The sequence below is a fragment of the Cygnus olor genome, chromosome 14 (genome assembly GCF_009769625.2).
Source record: "Cygnus olor isolate bCygOlo1 chromosome 14, bCygOlo1.pri.v2, whole genome shotgun sequence".
NCBI lineage: Eukaryota > Metazoa > Chordata > Aves > Anseriformes > Anatidae > Cygnus > Cygnus olor.
The window spans coordinates 4,931,522-4,948,336 of record NC_049182.1 but is presented as its reverse complement, the minus strand read 5'-3'; the positions used below and the strand labels follow the sequence as shown (position 1 = coordinate 4,948,336).

Sequence of the window (16,815 nt, the reverse complement as noted above, 5' to 3'; positions counted from 1 at the left end):
GTCCACTGAGGTGCATGAGAACTCGACAGAATTAGGTGGAGGCTACACTTATCAAAGCTCTGTGCTGGTGCAGCTTGCGCTGTGGCTGCTGGAAGAAGCAGTAGCGGTTGTATTGCCTCCGCCATCTGGCAGCGGTGCCCGGGGAGGCAGCGCAGTGGTGCAGCTGGGCTTGGTGGGGTCTCTCCTGGCGCAGCGAGGCTGGGGGGGGTCCAGAGAGCACTGGGCGAAACCAGGGCTGTGCGTGGCAGCAAAACCCTGCCCGTTGTCAGAAGGCCTCGCAGGCTGACAGGTGGCTGCTTGCTATGGGAAGCCAAAGGCAAGCTTCTCACCGGAGCAGGGCCTGGAAATAACAATTTAAGCAAATGTTTCTGTAAAATTCAGCTTACTGGTATTGCAGCCTGTGCTCAGGGCTGGCTCTGGGCTGCCTCCGCTCTGCGGATGTGATTAAGACCAACTGTCCCAAGAACGTCGGGTTTGCTGTAGGGAGTTCCAGGTAGCTGTATAAATCTTCACGTGCACAACTGTGAATTTGGGATGTATGACTCAAAACCTGATAACGTGCCACTGGACGTTTCCTGAGGGAATATATCAATGCCTTGTTTGTTTACTGAACTGATTGACTTTATCATGTCCACAGTGTTCACGGCTGTCGCTGGAATCCTTCAGGCAGGCACATTAATGTGTTTTCACATACCTAAAGTTTTAAAACCTAATTGTTTATTGAGTGTTTAGCCATAAAGAATTGTGCCAGACTGAGTTTTCACACTGATGTCTGTTTACACCATAAGCATTTCTGCCATGAGCGCCTTGTGTTAGGGCATTGCACGGCCTGGGCTGATCTCACTGCCTTCTCACCGCCCCTTACGCAGGAGAGGTCCGTGTGTAATGCTGGCGTGCCTCGCTGGGCAGGATTCAATCAGGTGGAGTATGAAATACCTACAGACCTGCTTCTTCTAAACTTTTCAAACTTGGGTGGATCGGATGTCCTCGAATACCTCCTAACAGTCAGCAGGCTGTCTCTGTGCTGGGCTCTGCGAGGGCGCAGCAGCCCTGGCTGCCAGGAGTGTGCTGTGCCATGTCCCGAACCCCCGAGGCAGCAGGCTGGCTGGTTACAAGGACTGCTGCAGAAATGCACTGAGGCTTTTAAGTCTAAATTAATTTAAAGAAGTTATCCCAAGAAGCAATAGGTAGTGAGAAACCCAGCGAGTGAATAATTTTCTCTGCTTAGGATGGTTTCCATTCTCTTTTTCCTCTGAGCACTAAAAGGCCTTCTACTAATTCTGACCTCTGAGTCGAGTGAATGCTCTAATTAATGTGTGTGTCTATTGCTTAACCACGAGGAAAATCACTTGGAAAAAAAGTTGGGGTTGTTTAGAAAACTAAATGGCTTGGATGGTTTCAGCCTGAAAACAGCCCTGTTGGCATCAACGCTCCCCTCCTTGCCCCAGCGCCCTGCTTCTGTAGGAAGTGCGGCAGTAAGAGAGGGAATCCAGTGACCTGTGAGATGGCTGACAGCATCCTTTACCCCTCGGGACAAAATATAATCCTGAATTTCTGCGCTCCTTGTGGGAAGGAGTGGTGGTGGTATTGAGAGACTTGAGTCTGTCCCAGTATACCCCTGCAAATGGGGGCAATGCCTGATGTTGCTTAGGATTTGCAGATAAGGTTGAAAACTGACATAACACAGCCAGAACTACTGTCAGGAAATTAACACCTCACTCCTGAGACCATGTTGGTGATCTCACATCTCCACCTGCTTTGCAGCTGAATTCATTTTTAGATGCATGAAGGTGCCTGTGATTGCTGGGAAGGCCTCACTGCAGCAAACATTCCTTCCTTTTTCCTTCCCCCAAAGGTCAGTAGCTGCAAATCTGCCGGGTGACTTACCCGGCCTTAACCAGGCTCCCTGTTAGTGGCGATACACCCCTGAAGGTATCTCGCGTGAGGTCGCGTTTTTTCCCTTGCTTATCTTTTGCTTCCTCTGGGAAAACAACTGTTATCATCCCGTGCTGTGGGAGAATCGAGAGCTGCCGGTTTTCCTCCTCTTCCCTTCGCATCGCTCTGGCTTTCACCTGATTTACCTCCTGCCTCTGAGTTTCTTCCTCATGGCGCACGGCCCCAGAGCCCCTGGGGTCTGTGGTGCCGGTCCCCTCGCTCCAAGGGGCCGGAGCTCAGCACCATGGCCCTGCCGAGTTACGTTTACACCAGGTTGCTTAACCAGCAGGCTTTTGGCTGTGAGCCTCTGAGCTCTGCCTGGCCCCTTGGGAGGGAGGCGCTGGGGCTGCTGTCAGTGCTGTGGGTCGGCGCTAGGTGGGCACGGGTTATTTAGGGAGCATGAATGTGTGTGAAGCCTGACCTCTGCCAGGCCCCTGACCTGCAAACGAGCACGCCTGGCACCTGTGAGCCCGGCTTCAGCCCCAAAGGGAACTTGGGAGAAAGGCAAAGAGCTGCGTTCTGCTATGAGGGGTGGAAAAACAGAGCTTGAAAAAGTAGAGAGGAAAAACCTGTCAGCATTGCACTCATCTATGCCGTGAGCTTTTGCCTTCTGAGCTGGAAGTTCGCAAGAGCCAGGCGATGGTCTCACCTGCGGGACGTCCTCGTGACTGAGGGCGGCGATCTGACTCTCCAGGTGGAGTCCTCTTTCTGCCTCTACACCTGCAATCAAGAGATGAATAACGAGGGTTTTATGCATGAGAAGGAACTACTCCTTTTGAGTAATCTTTCCTAGAGAGAAGATTAAGTAACCGTTTGTAGTGATTAGTTCTGAGTTTTTTGGATTGAATCAACAGCAGATGTTTCTTTTGCATGACCTGTATGAGAAGGGTATGTGTTTTCATGCTAGGCTGACTCTTCAGGGTACCCCGGAGGTAAATCAGATGTCTTTAAAAGCCCTAACCTGCCATGTGCCAGAATGCCGTGTGCCTGTGAAGTGAGTGACAGACAGCTCTGCTGGTCAAGGCAGCCTGGGATTTCCGTAAGTGATTTTATGCTCTTGCAGCCAGCAAACATCAGGATGTGGTTTTCATACGGGTTTTCATGCTAATTGAGTTATACGTGGAAAAAACCTAACGTGATACAAAATCACCTTCATTTTCAAAGACTGGTCAATTTTTTTTCCTCCAGTCAGAGGTTATCTTTGTGGTTCATTTCAGGAACTGTAGGCTAGAAAATAGGAAGACTTGTTTCTAACGCGTTACTTCATGTAGCTGGTTGTCTGCTGACTAAGTTTTATAGGTCGTCTTGGGCAGCTCAATTAGCAGGCGTCCCTGTGAGTGGAAAGATGAAATCTGTTTAGGTTAAAATGTAAAAATCTGTTCTTTGTCACAAGTATTTGACTCTGATTTGTGTGGTTATTCTTTACTTCTTTTTGTTCCTGACAAATGATGCCAATTTGGCTGTTCTGGAATCGGCGATCGTGATTATCTACAGCAGAAATACAGGACTGCAATGCTCAAGTTGGGTCAAACTGCCTTGCAAGAGCATGTTTGAACGTGGCTGATCAGAGAACAGGCATCTCAAACTGCTCCCACCTGGTGCACGAATACCTCGTGTCCTAGGGACTGGGGCGGGACAGAGCTCTGTGGGAGCCTGGGTTGCTGGCAGCAGGTACCGTGCTGGGGTCCTTGCTCCAGTGAGGTCTCCAATACGCCGCGCTTGTGCAGCAGAGCTGCTGGCAGCGACTTTCCTGTCACCCACAGAGCTCTGCCTCATGCTGAAGAAATGGAAGCTTCAGATTTCATCATGGTTTTTCTGAATTGGTTGCTAGACTTTGTTCTGACTTGCTTGCAAAACTTACCGCAGTTTCTCAGTAAGCTCTCTTGAATAATATAAAGATTCGGCTTAAATCCTTGCTTGTTTAACCTTTTTCTTCCATCTCTACCTCTCCTGGTGTACAAAAAGCTTTCAGGAACTGTAGCAGGGGAGATGTTTCCCGATCGGTATATTTTTTCTCTCGGGAAAATACCTGGATCACCTGTAAAACGTGTATGAAATCCCCAGAGGACCGTTTCCTCTGGAGTGACCCACTTTCTTGGTGAACGCTGAGCACGCTCCCGATAAGATACCAACTGGTTCCAATTTGCTGAGAGAATCCGTGCCTGTGCATGATGTATTTTCAGGGAGAAACTTGCCAGATGCGCTTTTCCTCAGCTGTTCAGTGTGGTGATGTGGGAGCGGTGTGCGGGGCTGGGAGGCACGGGGACGGCCCCGCCGTGCGTGGGGGGCACTCGCATGGCAATGCTCACCTGGGAGAGGGGAGGACCAAAAGAAGTGCCGTGAAGTCCTTTGCAAGTGTCCTGGTCTTAGCTTGGCAGACTGGGCTGCCGTGTACCGACACGCAGTGGTGTGCTCAGAGCCCAGCTGCACAAAGGGTGTCTCTGAATTAACTGAAAAACACAGACACTTGGTCATGCTGAAGGCTTTAGGAACAGTAGTTAAAGCGAATCATCTTCAAGCCTTGGAATCTACGCGGAGTGTGGGTGTGTTTTGGGGAGAGACAAGGTGTGCATTGTTTCTTCCCGCTTTTGTGTCAGTCTTGCACTCATGGTGCTGGTACGTGTAGCACCCAGAGAGCTCAGTTACGGAGCATGTGGTACGCATGCTGCAGACAGGCACCCGAGGGTTGTAATCCCTCTGTTACTGCAGCAGGGTTAAAAAAAAAAAAAAAGTAATCAAGGTAACTCTTTCTGACTTCGTTGTATCACACCAACAAGTTAAGAAAACGAAGTTGTTGCTGTGAACTTGTTTTCAACATCAGCTGCAGGAGGTAGTAATGAAACCGCCTGGATGCACGCAGGGATGTCTCGCTTCTGGCTGCCCAACTCTGTGTGGTTCAGCTCAGTGTAACCGTCTGAGCAACGAGCTCAAGTACGCTCTGAGAGGAATCTGGCCCTTCCTCTGGCGCTGGGTCAGTAGCACCGAGGGAACCGAACCCATCTGGCTCTCGGCTGGAAGCTGCGCGCTGCAGCACTCGGTGCCCCTCCGCTGCCGGCTGCATGGCACCGCCTGCTGCTGGCGTGCCTTTTCCCTCAGCACACGTTGTGCTTGTGATACCCAAATCCTTTTCTAAAAGCTCGGTTTTAGCCTGATGTCTGGAAGGAAATGTCACACGTGGGACAAGTGGAAAATGCGGTGAGTTCTGGTGTTTCAGTTGTGGTCCCTCTGTGTCCCTGCTGCTGGAAGCTGTGAGCCGTGAATAAAGTTTTCCTGTTCTGAATGTGAAATGTAGAAGTCGGCGGGAGATGCACAAAATACTTCATTGCTTACAAATATTTGCAGCTTGTAGAAAGGTTTTTCTCAAATCGCATTTTTCTTTGAGTGATCACAGCAGTGTGACCTCCATGTCTAATTGGGGTGACTTAATAAACTCCTGCCTCGTGACATAAGATCCACTTCACATGGTTTAAAATGGATGCAGGCGTTTTCCAGCAGCTTGGATTTCTTAAAGCAGAGCTTTCTTAGAAATGGATGAAATAAACAGGCATCCCTTTTTAAAGGCTCAAAGGTGAAAATTGCATCATTATGAAACGGCCACCGGGAGCTAGGCCGGAGCCCTCGGCTTCAGTGGTGTGGGGAAATGCGTCGGCTGTGCTTCACTGGGGACGTTTCTCAGGAACTGAGGTTGAACTTTGCAGACCTGTGTACTTTCTGGTGCTGGGTGCTTGATCCCACAAGACGAGCACTTGAAGCCTGCTTTCTCTTTCGCTGCAGCTGTAGCCAGCTCGCTGACAAGGCTCTGCGCCACGTTCAGTTATTAAGCACCCTGCTATGACATGTTTTATGTCTTGACCCGAAGACTTATGCCTGTAAAGTCTTTATTAATGATCCTCTGGTGTAGGGAAACCCGCTGTGTCTGTCTCTCCATCAGCGCATAGATTTTCTAAGCGATCTAAAACGATAATTGAAAAAGGTCCCACAGTTGTCATCGCCCTTGCGCCAGTCAGAGACGAAGGCAGACGATGCAGTCGCGTTGGGACTGTTCTCTGCCAGTTGTTGCCTTGTCCATGGGGGTTTATCTTTTCTCCTTGCCATTAAAGTGGGTTTCCCGCTGTCTGTGAGCGGCCTGGGTCCTGCAGGTCTGTGGTTTAATTGCACGTAAATCTAAAAGTGATTTAATGAAGGTCCAAGGCGTTGGTGTCTTCTCGTGCCTCTTACTCTTGCCTATGGCTTGCTTTGGCTCTGGGGCATCCCTGGCTCCGGGGTGCAGCTGCCTATTGCCCACGGGCAGCTCGGGAGAAGCTGGCTGCAGGGGGCAGCTTCCTCCCCGGGGAGGTGCCGCTGGGGTAAAAGCGTTGTGCTGTGCCTTGTCTGGTGCTTGGCGCTTCCTATGTGACTTTTAATCGTAGCATTTCCCTTCTGCATTCCGCTGTCCAAACATCTAATGTTACCCCAGTGCTTGTTTAGCGAGTTCTAAGGGCTGCAAACATTTCATAAATATTAAAACTCAGGACTGGTTAAGTTTCAGTACGAGAACGGCGCTTTAATTTTTGCAAACTATGTATTCCAGATCCTCTGGGGAGGATTTTATTTCTCCTAATGCTATGGTGTCAGCTTGGCAAAGAGGGGCATAAATGGATTTTTATTCTTTTTCTGGTTCATGTATCGTTAGCTGGGCTTTCCCTTCCTGTGGGGAGGACCTCACTTGGCTTCCAGACTTCGGAGAGACCCTGGGGGGCTGGAAGCTGGATAGTTTTTTTCCTTTATATGTGGCTGAAACTGAGTCAGGGCCCGCAGGTGTGACTTTACATAGCTGCTCTTCATCTGCGCTTCTGAAGTGGAGTGGTGACGGAGTTGTTTGTGAAACACTGATGCGAACAACTCATTTGGTCCAGCTCTAAGCAAGATGTACGGGCACAGAAATCCTCATGTTCTGTCTCGGTAAGGCCAGCACACAGGATAAGGTCTCCAAAATGAGCAAGACTAGATGATCCAGAGTGGGATTACAGCAGCATAAACTGGCGTGGTAGCAGTGGTACCATCTGCAGCCTCCTGTTCGGGCAGCGATGGACATCTCACGGTGCTCCGGGGGCGCTGTTTTACTGAGCCTCGCTGTGGAAGGTTGTGACGTTTAACTGGCTGCATTGTAAAACCTCTCATCTGCCTTTGGACATCCCCACATGCCAGCAGGAGAAAACGAGGTCTCTTGTTAGGTGCACACATCTGGCTGCCCCCATCCTAGGGGGCTTTTTCCCCCCTCCTGCATATGACGAGCTGCTGCAGCTCTCCAGGCCCTCGGAGCTACTGTTCCTTATGTTGTGATAAGCCACAGCGCTTTAATTCTCTTGTGAAAAGCATTGTTTGAGTGTGTTTAGGCTGGAGGAGCATTTATGACTTTTTGATGTGGTCTGATTATGAATATCATGTGTTGAAAACATAGATAACTTTTTTAAACACGCAGCACATGGGGTGGAAGGTGGAAAGCTTTTTTTTCTCCGGTCCCGCAGGGGAGGCACTCTGCCTGACACCAGCCGTGACTCTGGCGGTTCACTTTAGGTAACTGCTCGGAGGTTTCCTTCCCGCTGGCTTATGTTTGAAAGAGCCTTTAGGAAAAAACTGATCATGGCTTCATGGAACTGCACGCATAAACCATAAAAACAAAGCAAACGGGAGCTAAGTACCAGTTGTTTTCCTAAACTTGGGCTTTGAAGTGGGTCCCAAGTGCTGTATACAAGTCTGTGTTCTCCACGTTTTTTGCTGTATCTGCCCGTTTTTCTGTGTCGGTCTCTGCTTGCTTGCCCCCAGAAGTCATGCCTTGAGTACCTCGTGTGGGGCAGTGTGACGGTAACCACTCCTGTGTATTGTAAAATTCGGTATCTGGAAGTGCATTTGCAAAAGATCAGGTGAGACACCTTTGCCTGTTCCCTCAAGGTATTCAGCTCGTGAGGAGCCAGTGGCTGCCGTGGGTTGTCTTCAGCACGGCATTGCGAATAGAGAAGGGTAAATCCAGTGTGACCCCTCCAAGACGTGCGCGTTTGTGTGCCTATAACTGCTAGCAGAGCTGGATCTGCTCTGCTGAATCTAATACCTGCCTGAAGAACAGAAAAATTGCTCCTGTAAAGTTTTGCTACTGCCACGCTCGTTCTCTGTTTCTGTATGAACCTAAGTTGCTTTATCATGTACAGGAAAATCAGGCTAGGATTTCAGAATGTGAGATTTCCGTGAAGCCAAGACATCAGTAAATGCCACGGAAAAGTCAGGTAACTCAGTGCTGGCAATGCTTGTGGTTGCTGAAGCAACTTTAGATGTATAAAAACACTTTGATTAACGCAAGATAGCTGGAAAACAAAGCAGGACTTACACTGAGTAGGCACAGAATAGTATTCAGCGTAGAATAAGTCCCGCTTGACTTTCCAGCTCTTGTTTCAGAGCTCTCCAGTCTGGTAGAAATCTTTTCCATGCACAGCTGCTCGCGCACCGTGTTTGAGCTGTGGCTTCACTTTGAGCTCGCCAATGGCCCAGCTGAAGGTGCGTGCGATGGGGTGGGTCGGGCTGGGTACCAGGGAGGGGTTTTTTGGGACGGCTCTGCGGGGAAGTGGCTGTGACCCAGAGCCTCTCGCAGTTCAAGGAGCGTTTGGGCGATGCTCTCAGGCGTAGGGTTTGATTTTTTGGGTGGTCCTGTGCAGAGCCAGGAGCTGGACTCGATGATCCTCGTGGGTCCCTTCCGACTCGGGGCGTGCTGCGATAGCTTCGAAGGGGAGCGGGCTCCTGCGGGGAGCGGGCTCTGCCGTGCTGCCTGGGCGGGACAAGGGACGGGAGAAACGGCGATTCCCTGGAAAGCCTCTGTAAACTGGTGTGCTTGGGGTTTATTCTCGCTGAAACCCGAAGTGGTAACACCTGGTTTTAGTTGTTAAAGGAGCTTGTTGCCTCCACTACTCTATCAGGAGACCATGACATTTTCCATTACTTTAGGAAAGAGTTTGAGAAGTTTGTTTAACAGATGTACTACTGTGGACTTCTTCCAGTTTCTAAAAATACAAGCCCTGTTTTCTAGTCCGAAAGGATGTGTTTCCAGGCACTAACTGATTACACTACATTTTGCCTATAGTTCAGTAGTGTGTGTATACATTATTTTTTCCAAGGAAAACCCAGAACTTAAAAGTAGTTGGGAAGGAGTCACGGGTGTAAATTACTGCCACGCCACCGAATGTCACCACCCTGCGTGCACACGGTTATGTCCGCTTCTGTAATTGAGATCTGGTCCCAAAAATCTGGCTTACCCTATACATTACAGTTAATTGTACCTTTTTTTGCCTGTGAACATCTGATAGACTCCGCACATGATTTGGGAGAACTTGCTGAATGCCGAGACTTGATGCTGACAGCCGGAATCAATTATGAAACCTAATATGAGATTAAAAGGTTCCTGAGTATATTTGTAATTGAATTGTACAAAATGCCTGATTTGTGCACTGGACAGTGCACAGAGACCACAAGCACAAATGAAGCAAATTATAATTCAATTATATAAATGCTTCCAGAGCACTTCAAATCACATCTTTAAGGCCGCTTAAAGCGGAGAAAATGCTCTTGCTATTTTCTCTCAAGGTACAAAAATAAGCTCTTATCTGACGGATGTCCTCTGTACTGCTTCTGGAAGCAAAAGAGAAAGGAGAGAAAATAATCATTCATGGTGATGAAAGGCAGCCCACTTTGGAGCTAGCTTGCAAGCCCTGCTCCAGTTGTACTGGTTTCATGAGGTATCCGAGTTCAGTGCCCTGCAGAAGTTGTCACCAGCTAAGTCAAGGCTGACTTAAATTTAATTCAATCCAACTTGTTCCTAGCTTGGGATTTTTATTCCTCCTTTTGTTTGTAATTTGTTCATGTTGAACTTTTTTTTTTAAAAAAAAAAATATCAATGCATGCTTGGAAGTTTATCACAACATTGTAATATTTAATTACCCACCAGCTGTTTGGTTTAGCTTCATGAGAAATTTAGTCCTTATTAGAAACAAGTGCCTAAGCCCTAGGAGGGGGAGGAAATAATTCTGAACCCGAAACGAGAAACCGAAACATCAGAAGCATTTGCAATGTGAAGGCTGGAAATCGCTTTTCTCTTCCCAGAAGGTGATTTGTAGCCCAACGTCACCACCCACAGCAAACAAGCGAGGGTGTAGCTGTGTCCGTGGATCCGCGGAGCTGCAGAGAAGTGGGGGAGGAGATGTGGAGCCAGTTGGCCTGGAGACTTGCAGGAGCCCGGGCAGCCTAGCTGGGAGCGGGATGCTTGGCAAGTCACAGGAGGAATAAGAGGTCTTGCTTGACTTAGGTCTGAGGCTGATTCGTATTGTTTTTTAGCAGGCTACTGTAAAAGTCAATAAATTCTTCTGAAATAATTTATTTTCCTGGTGGGAGAGGTGAACGTAACGTGGCGTTATACTACCATGGAGCCAACAGCAGAAGACTGACAGTTGTGCTGGGCTTTCTTGGCCAGGCTTCCCAGCTCGCTGGGCACTGGTGGTCCCCTGTGTACCCAGTTAAAAAAAAAAAAAAAATATATAATGTGTGTGTGTGTGTGTGTGTATATATATATATATACATACATACATACATACATATGTATGTCCTGAAAAACGTGAGGGTTGGGAGGGGTACGACTGGGCAGGCTGTAGCCACTCAGTAGATACCACAGGAAATTGCTTAATGAGAGCAGATACAGGCGTATATCTGCCTCTAAAAAATGCTTGGCGTGCGTGCTCCCAGATAACGTGGGTTAGGCTGTGCTTCGGGAGGCCCACAGGGCAGAATTGGCACCGCTGCGCGGCGTGCCTTGGGAAATAACTGCTGCGCAGATAAGGGAGGGCAAGGTTGCCTATTAATTTTAGTTGTAAGTGGTGAACAGGCTTGCTGCTTGCTTCAGGGTATCCTAAGGAAAAGCCCCGTTCCTGCACTGCTGGTAACTCTCAGGCGGATCTGAGGGATGGTTTGTGCCTCGTCCCACCCCAGGAGCCTGCCTGGGGATGCTCCCGGCGCGGGGCCCCTCGCCCAGGAGGGCCAGCGTTGATCTGGGCGAAGGCCTCTGATGTGAGAGGTTTATTTCTAAGCATCGGATTGCTGCGTAAACAAATCAGGTTGAGAAACAAGCTGTCTGTTTAGATATTTAGCCCAAACCTTCAGTGTTATCCAGCAGAGTAATGATGAACGTCAGTGCTCGTGTTAACTCTTGTGCAAGTCCTGCATAGATGTGACTTACCCTGCAGCTTTAAACGACTGTCACCTGCACTCCATGAATATTTTAATTAAATCACCTTTTCCATGCCATTATGCACAGTTTTTAGATGTGATGATATAAATAGTATTTCACAGCTGTGCTTGGGACAGCGAGCCAGCCGTGCTCCCCCCGCGAGTCTCCGAGTCGGCGGAGCTGCAGCAGGAGGGGCTGAACGTGGTGCATTCGAGGCAAGCATCATGCGGCTGATAGCTCTGCTGGTTGTGGGAGGCATTCCCCAATGTTAAACATCTTGCTCCTTTCAGTTTCCTCTTTTGAAAGTCCTGAAGTTCGAGAGACCGTGTGATGAATTGCCAAAGTTCACGTTTTAAATTACATTCCTTCTGGGCCGTATAAGAAGTAAACGAGCATCATGCTGCTCTTGCATTTCTTGTTCGCTTTATTATGTTCTGGTTTCAAAAGAAGTGATTTTTTTTAAAAAACTTGTGAAATTAAATGCGTTCTTTCGCCAAACTAATGCACGTTCCGATGTAGTGGGGAGCGGGTGCTCGGGGGTGAGGTCTGCGCGCTGTGCGGCTCCGGGCTCCCAGCAGGACGGGCTCAGGGAGGTGCCGAACCCAAGTCACCCACGGGCACCGTTCCCCAACTGGAGGCCATGGTGCTGTGTAAGCTCTCTAGGGAGTGACTTAACACATGTGCGTGTGCTCCTGTAATTACCTCTTCTCTTAATTGCTTTCTGCCTTGATTCTCGTCCTTCAGCGCGAGCAGTTTGTTCTCCAGCAGTGCCTGCAGTTGTGCACTCGCCTTCTTTGTCTCCCTGGGGATGGCTGCGTGAACCCGGTGGCTTTTGTGAGTGCTCTGGCTCTCCTCTGGCCGCTCGTGCCTCATCCTCCTTTCTCTTGCTCTCCAGGTGGAAGAGCAGCAGGGCAGGTGTCCTCGGGTCTCTGGCCCTGGGGATTTGCTCAAAGGAGTTGCTTTGTGGTATTCTTGGATGTATTTTGACACTAACCCCCCCCCCCCCCCCGGGTGGGTCGCATCTCTCAGCAGTGTGTCTGCAGACTGCAGGACCCGGGCTGTGCAAGGGCTTGGCCTTCCTTCCACGCAGATATCCCAATGATGAAAACAAGATCTGTTGTTCTAAGTTTTTCTTCTTCCGTGAAGTCCTCATCTTCTGCGTGTGCTATGCTTTCGCTGGGCAACAGGCTGTGAACAAGACCCCTGAGAATTAAGAAGAATCTTGTGTGTGCTTGACTGGGAGTTGGGGCAGGGGCAGCCGAGGTGTATCGGTACCGTACTGGGTGGTGCTACTGGGTTTTGGGGAAAAATCTGTAATCTACCCTCAACTTGGGGGGAAGATGAAGGGTAGGGGCTCTTCCTAACCTTTAAGCCAAGTGTGAATTTGTTTGTTTGAAAAAAGCTCTTCAGACTTTCCAGAAATGCAGAAGCGTTCTGCCCAGCACAGAGTTTTACAAGAAAATAATTTAATTTCTTAAACTCTGGTGCTCTTTGGTCTGAGAACGTGGTTCCAGGACAGCTAAATGTACTGTCTGGGGGAAGTCTCCTGAAACAGTTTTGTTTCTCATCTGTTAAAAACTCCTCTCCCTTCCCTTTCCTACCTTAGTTAAACTGTGAGGGTAAGTACAAATTTATGACGTTTTTGTGCCCAGCTTGAATCTGTGCTTTTTATGAGCGATGTTATACATTTCCTCAGCTCTGCTGAACTGGATGTCTTCCTCTCCTGGAACCATCAGGAAAGCTCCAGCGCGGTATATCACAAATGTATGGTTTAGCTTCTCCTTGCAATAGTAACTTCATTTTTTATTGCCTTTTTAGCCTCAAATTAAGATGTTTGCTAGCTCCCATTCTTCAATGCTTAATTAAAAAAAAAAAAGGGGGGGGGGAAGACGGACAGCAAGAGAAATAATGAAACTATGAATGAGTTAATTTAGGAAATGGCCCTAAAATACCTTTTGGCAAACTTTTCCAGGAATGGGCAACGTGCCACAATGTCTCTTTGGAGTTGCAGGAAGTTTAATTCTCTAGAGCTGATCAAATTTGCGAAGCTTTGAGCTTGTAGTGGCTCGGTTTTGTGGTAAATCGCCGGGCTGAAGCAACCTGCGTCACCTCAGCCCTTCTGGGATAAAAGGGAGAAAACTCTCCCAGTGCAGGAGAAGTGCTGCTGCTCCTGGCTGCCCCAGCTGCGGGTTGTGGGGCTGTTTTATGCTTATTTCTTACAACGTGCACAGAGGCTTCGTGTCTTAGTCGGTTGGCGTGGTGCAGGCAGCAGAGGTTGAGCTGGGTGAGCAAGGGGCGCGATGCAGAGCTGCACAGCACCTTCCTGCACGGGGCGGATGCACCGTGTGTTGGGAATCGGCCCTCGCGGGGGCTTTGGGGCCTGGGGGAGGACCACAGGCTGGTTCGTGTTTGCTTCACAGCACACCCAACTGCGGTGTGCGGGCTGAGCAGGCACAGGGCTGGGGCTGAGGGCTCGGATGAGGAGCCGAGGCTGAACTCAGTGCAGCACGGTGTGGCTTGCTCCAGAGCCACTGCTGCGTGCATGAGTGGGGTTTTCCTTTAGAAGCATACAGAGCTTTAAATAAAAACCAGTTGTGATTGCTTAAATAAGTATGCAGTCCTGTAGAAATGCGAGTAATCACCTATGCCCTGTGCTGGCTGCCCTGACCTTCACCTGCTGCAGGTTCTGTCCTTGCAGGGCAGAAGGGCGGCGAGCGTGTGGTTGTGCCTTTGCTTTAGAGCAAGTGAAGAAGGCAGAAAAGTCATCACCTGCACTTCTGGGTGGGAAAGCTGCCTCCTTTCCTCTTTCCAGCAACAAATAAGCTAGAAAAGAAGGTGCTGTTGGATGCTGACTTGGCCATGAATGATTTTCACAAATAGCTTTTCCATTAAAGAAGGTAGGCTTTTTGCAGAGCAGCAATAGCTCTTCCCCGAGCCCCGTCTGTAGCAGGGCAAGAGGATGTGTAAGAAAATGAAGCAAACCAGACCCTGACCTGCTGCTTTTTATCTCGTTGCCGTCGACCCAACTGATCTTGATTGTTGACTTCTGCGTTCCTGCAGTTTACTTGTTTATCTGAGCACGGGCCAAATCAAACAGCCGCAAAATGTGCCTTTAATCTCCAGTGATAAAGAATACCTTGGAGAGGAAATTACATTGTAATGTTGGGAGCAGAGGAATAACTCCAGTGAAATGCATGCGAAAGCATTGCTCTGCTTTTCTTAAACTTTTTTCCCACCACATTTTTCTCACAGTTCGTCTGAAGGGGCTGGTTGGAGGGGGAAGGGGAGAGGCAGGTTCCCGCTTGCCGTTTTTGAAAGGAAATTGCAAATTATTAATTAGGAAGATAACTGCTCTTAATTCCCCTCAAAATTTTATCTCGGAACATTAGTTTCTTTCCTAAATGATGTGTTGACTTTGCAGTGATACAGCCTTTCTTTTTTTCCAGGAAGAATTTAACTTTGTTCATACTTGATGCAATATGCTTTAATTAGCTTTAAAAAAAAAACTTTCTTTCCCCATATTTCGAGCTATGAGCTGGGGGTGAGTTACTTTGACTTTCCGACCTATCTGGTTTTGGGATCTCAGGATTTAGCCCTCAGATTCAGGCCCTGAGGAGGGGATCGGGCTTCACTGCCTGGCCCATCTAGCCCAGCGGTCTCCCCTCTCCCAGCTGGAAGCGCTGATGCCCACGTGTTCAGAAATACTCTGCTTTTTAAGTAAAAATAATTGAATAAATTTTCCCATGGGATTTTCTCCTTCAGTCAGTGGGTTCTCTAAAACCTGGTTTGTGTTTTCTTATTTCCCTCTGCTTTTAACTCTGACCCTGCATTGCTCGAAGTTTTACGAGGAAAACTGCCTTCCGGCTCAGCTGATGCATGGAAAACTTCGGTCCTCTGCAAACTTGGTTTCATAAAGCTATTTGCAGCTGAAGAATGGGATTAAATTGGAAATGCCATCCAGTCCTAACGCTCCCTGCTGTAACCTATGCCCGCACACATACAATGCCTCATATCTGTACCATAACCTCTCGCCTTACCCGGTGGCTTATCTCGGCATGAAATTCCTGCTTAAATATTTTCACTGAGCAAGTTAAAATAAACCGAGGGGTAATTGCTTTCTATAGCTGCTTGTAGCGTTTGGCACTTGTAGGCTCTGCGGAGGTTTTATGAGGCATTTCAGCCTCATGCTTTAAATTGGTAACCCAAGGATAAAGCCGGTATAAGCTTAAGCAGAGTCAGTTTTAATGAAGCCACTTCTTTGACTGGGACTGAGGCGTGGCAGAAGGCGGATGCCCCGCCGGCACTTCGACTCTGCCCCTGCGAAGGCATCGTTGGGACGATCCTGAGCCTGCGGCCACCCAGCTGGCCTCAGGGCTCGTGTTTTGGGACAGGAGAGAGTGCCCGTGGCATTGAGAGCACTGCTTATGTGCCAGAAAAGGCTCCCCTGGGTTAGGTGACAGCAGCTGTGGGTTTCTTGCCTTTCACCAGCCCTGTGCCAGTGTTGGCAGCGTGAGTCCCGGTTTTGACTGTCGTTTTCCGTAGCTGCCATTTCTAGTCTCCATGTAGCGCTCGATGTTTTTGGTTTCAGTCTTGTAGAAGTCAATTGACGCATTAACCCGGTCTCTCAAGTTCATAAACAGCCTGGAAGTCAGAGGAAAGTAGCTGTTCCCTGAAGAAAATCCTCATATCGTGTTACTGCCTGTGCTCCGAACCAAAGCTGCTCTCAGAAATGCATTGTAAAACAGCTCTGGTGACCTGAATCCCTGCTTAGGATGGGGTTGGAAGCAGGTTTCCTGTTCTAAGGTGGGGAGCGCTTTCACCAGGGAGCTTATTTGATGTCTAAGAACAAAATTTGGTATTTTGAACCCAACCTGCTGACTTTTGCCTCTGATATTCTGCTTAGCCTGGGAGTTCAGGACATGGAGCCGGAGCTATGCGTCACAGCCCCAGTCTTCTACAGGGGTCTGGGAGAAAAATTTTATCCTCCCTGTGTTGCTTTTAAGTCATACATTCCCATGGTGACTTATGCATTTCATCTCCTCTGACTCTCCAAACAGAGTGAGCTGTTGTGCTCGGTGATATTCTGTAGCCAAGAAAGGGGAGGAATACACAGGTTCCTTAACTTGTTGCCATCAGTATTTTGAGTTTTTGCAGGTTTGGAAAAGTATATGCAGTTGTCCTCTTTAATCTAGATCTTAAGACACACAGCAGTTTAAATACTATGACTTGAAGCGTAATGTTGCCTGAACAGGACAGATGAAATCAATCAGCTTGCAGTACAGCCTTGCAGCGCACAAAGTGCCTGAGCAGTTACATTTGCACACATTGCTTGGACTCCTGCTTGAAAATGTTGCTTCTGTGCTCTGCTGGAGATGGAGGCAGTAGAAAGAAGGATGGACGAAGCCATGTGCAAGGCTTGCTCTCTTCTTTTTCTTGGCAGTAATAAGACCACAACTACTTTATAGGTAGCTCAGAGTGCACGTGGAAGAAGCGGATGCTGAGCAGGTAACGCCATTCGCCGTTGGTCTCCGAACTGGTGCTGTCAGCGAGGCTTCCACGATGCCTTCTGAGGCAGATGGAGAATTGCAGATAAAGCCTGGGCACTTGTGTTGTGTACTGAGAAAGAGGAATCGTGTATG

The 16,815-nt window shown here is 48.7% G+C and overlaps 1 protein-coding gene across 2 annotated transcripts in view; it reads left to right on the top strand.

Annotated features, from left to right (window-relative positions):
* Positions 1-16,815, top strand: part of COL23A1 (collagen type XXIII alpha 1 chain) — a 174,805-nt gene that overhangs the window by 25,788 nt on the left and 132,202 nt on the right. The window lies entirely within an intron of this gene.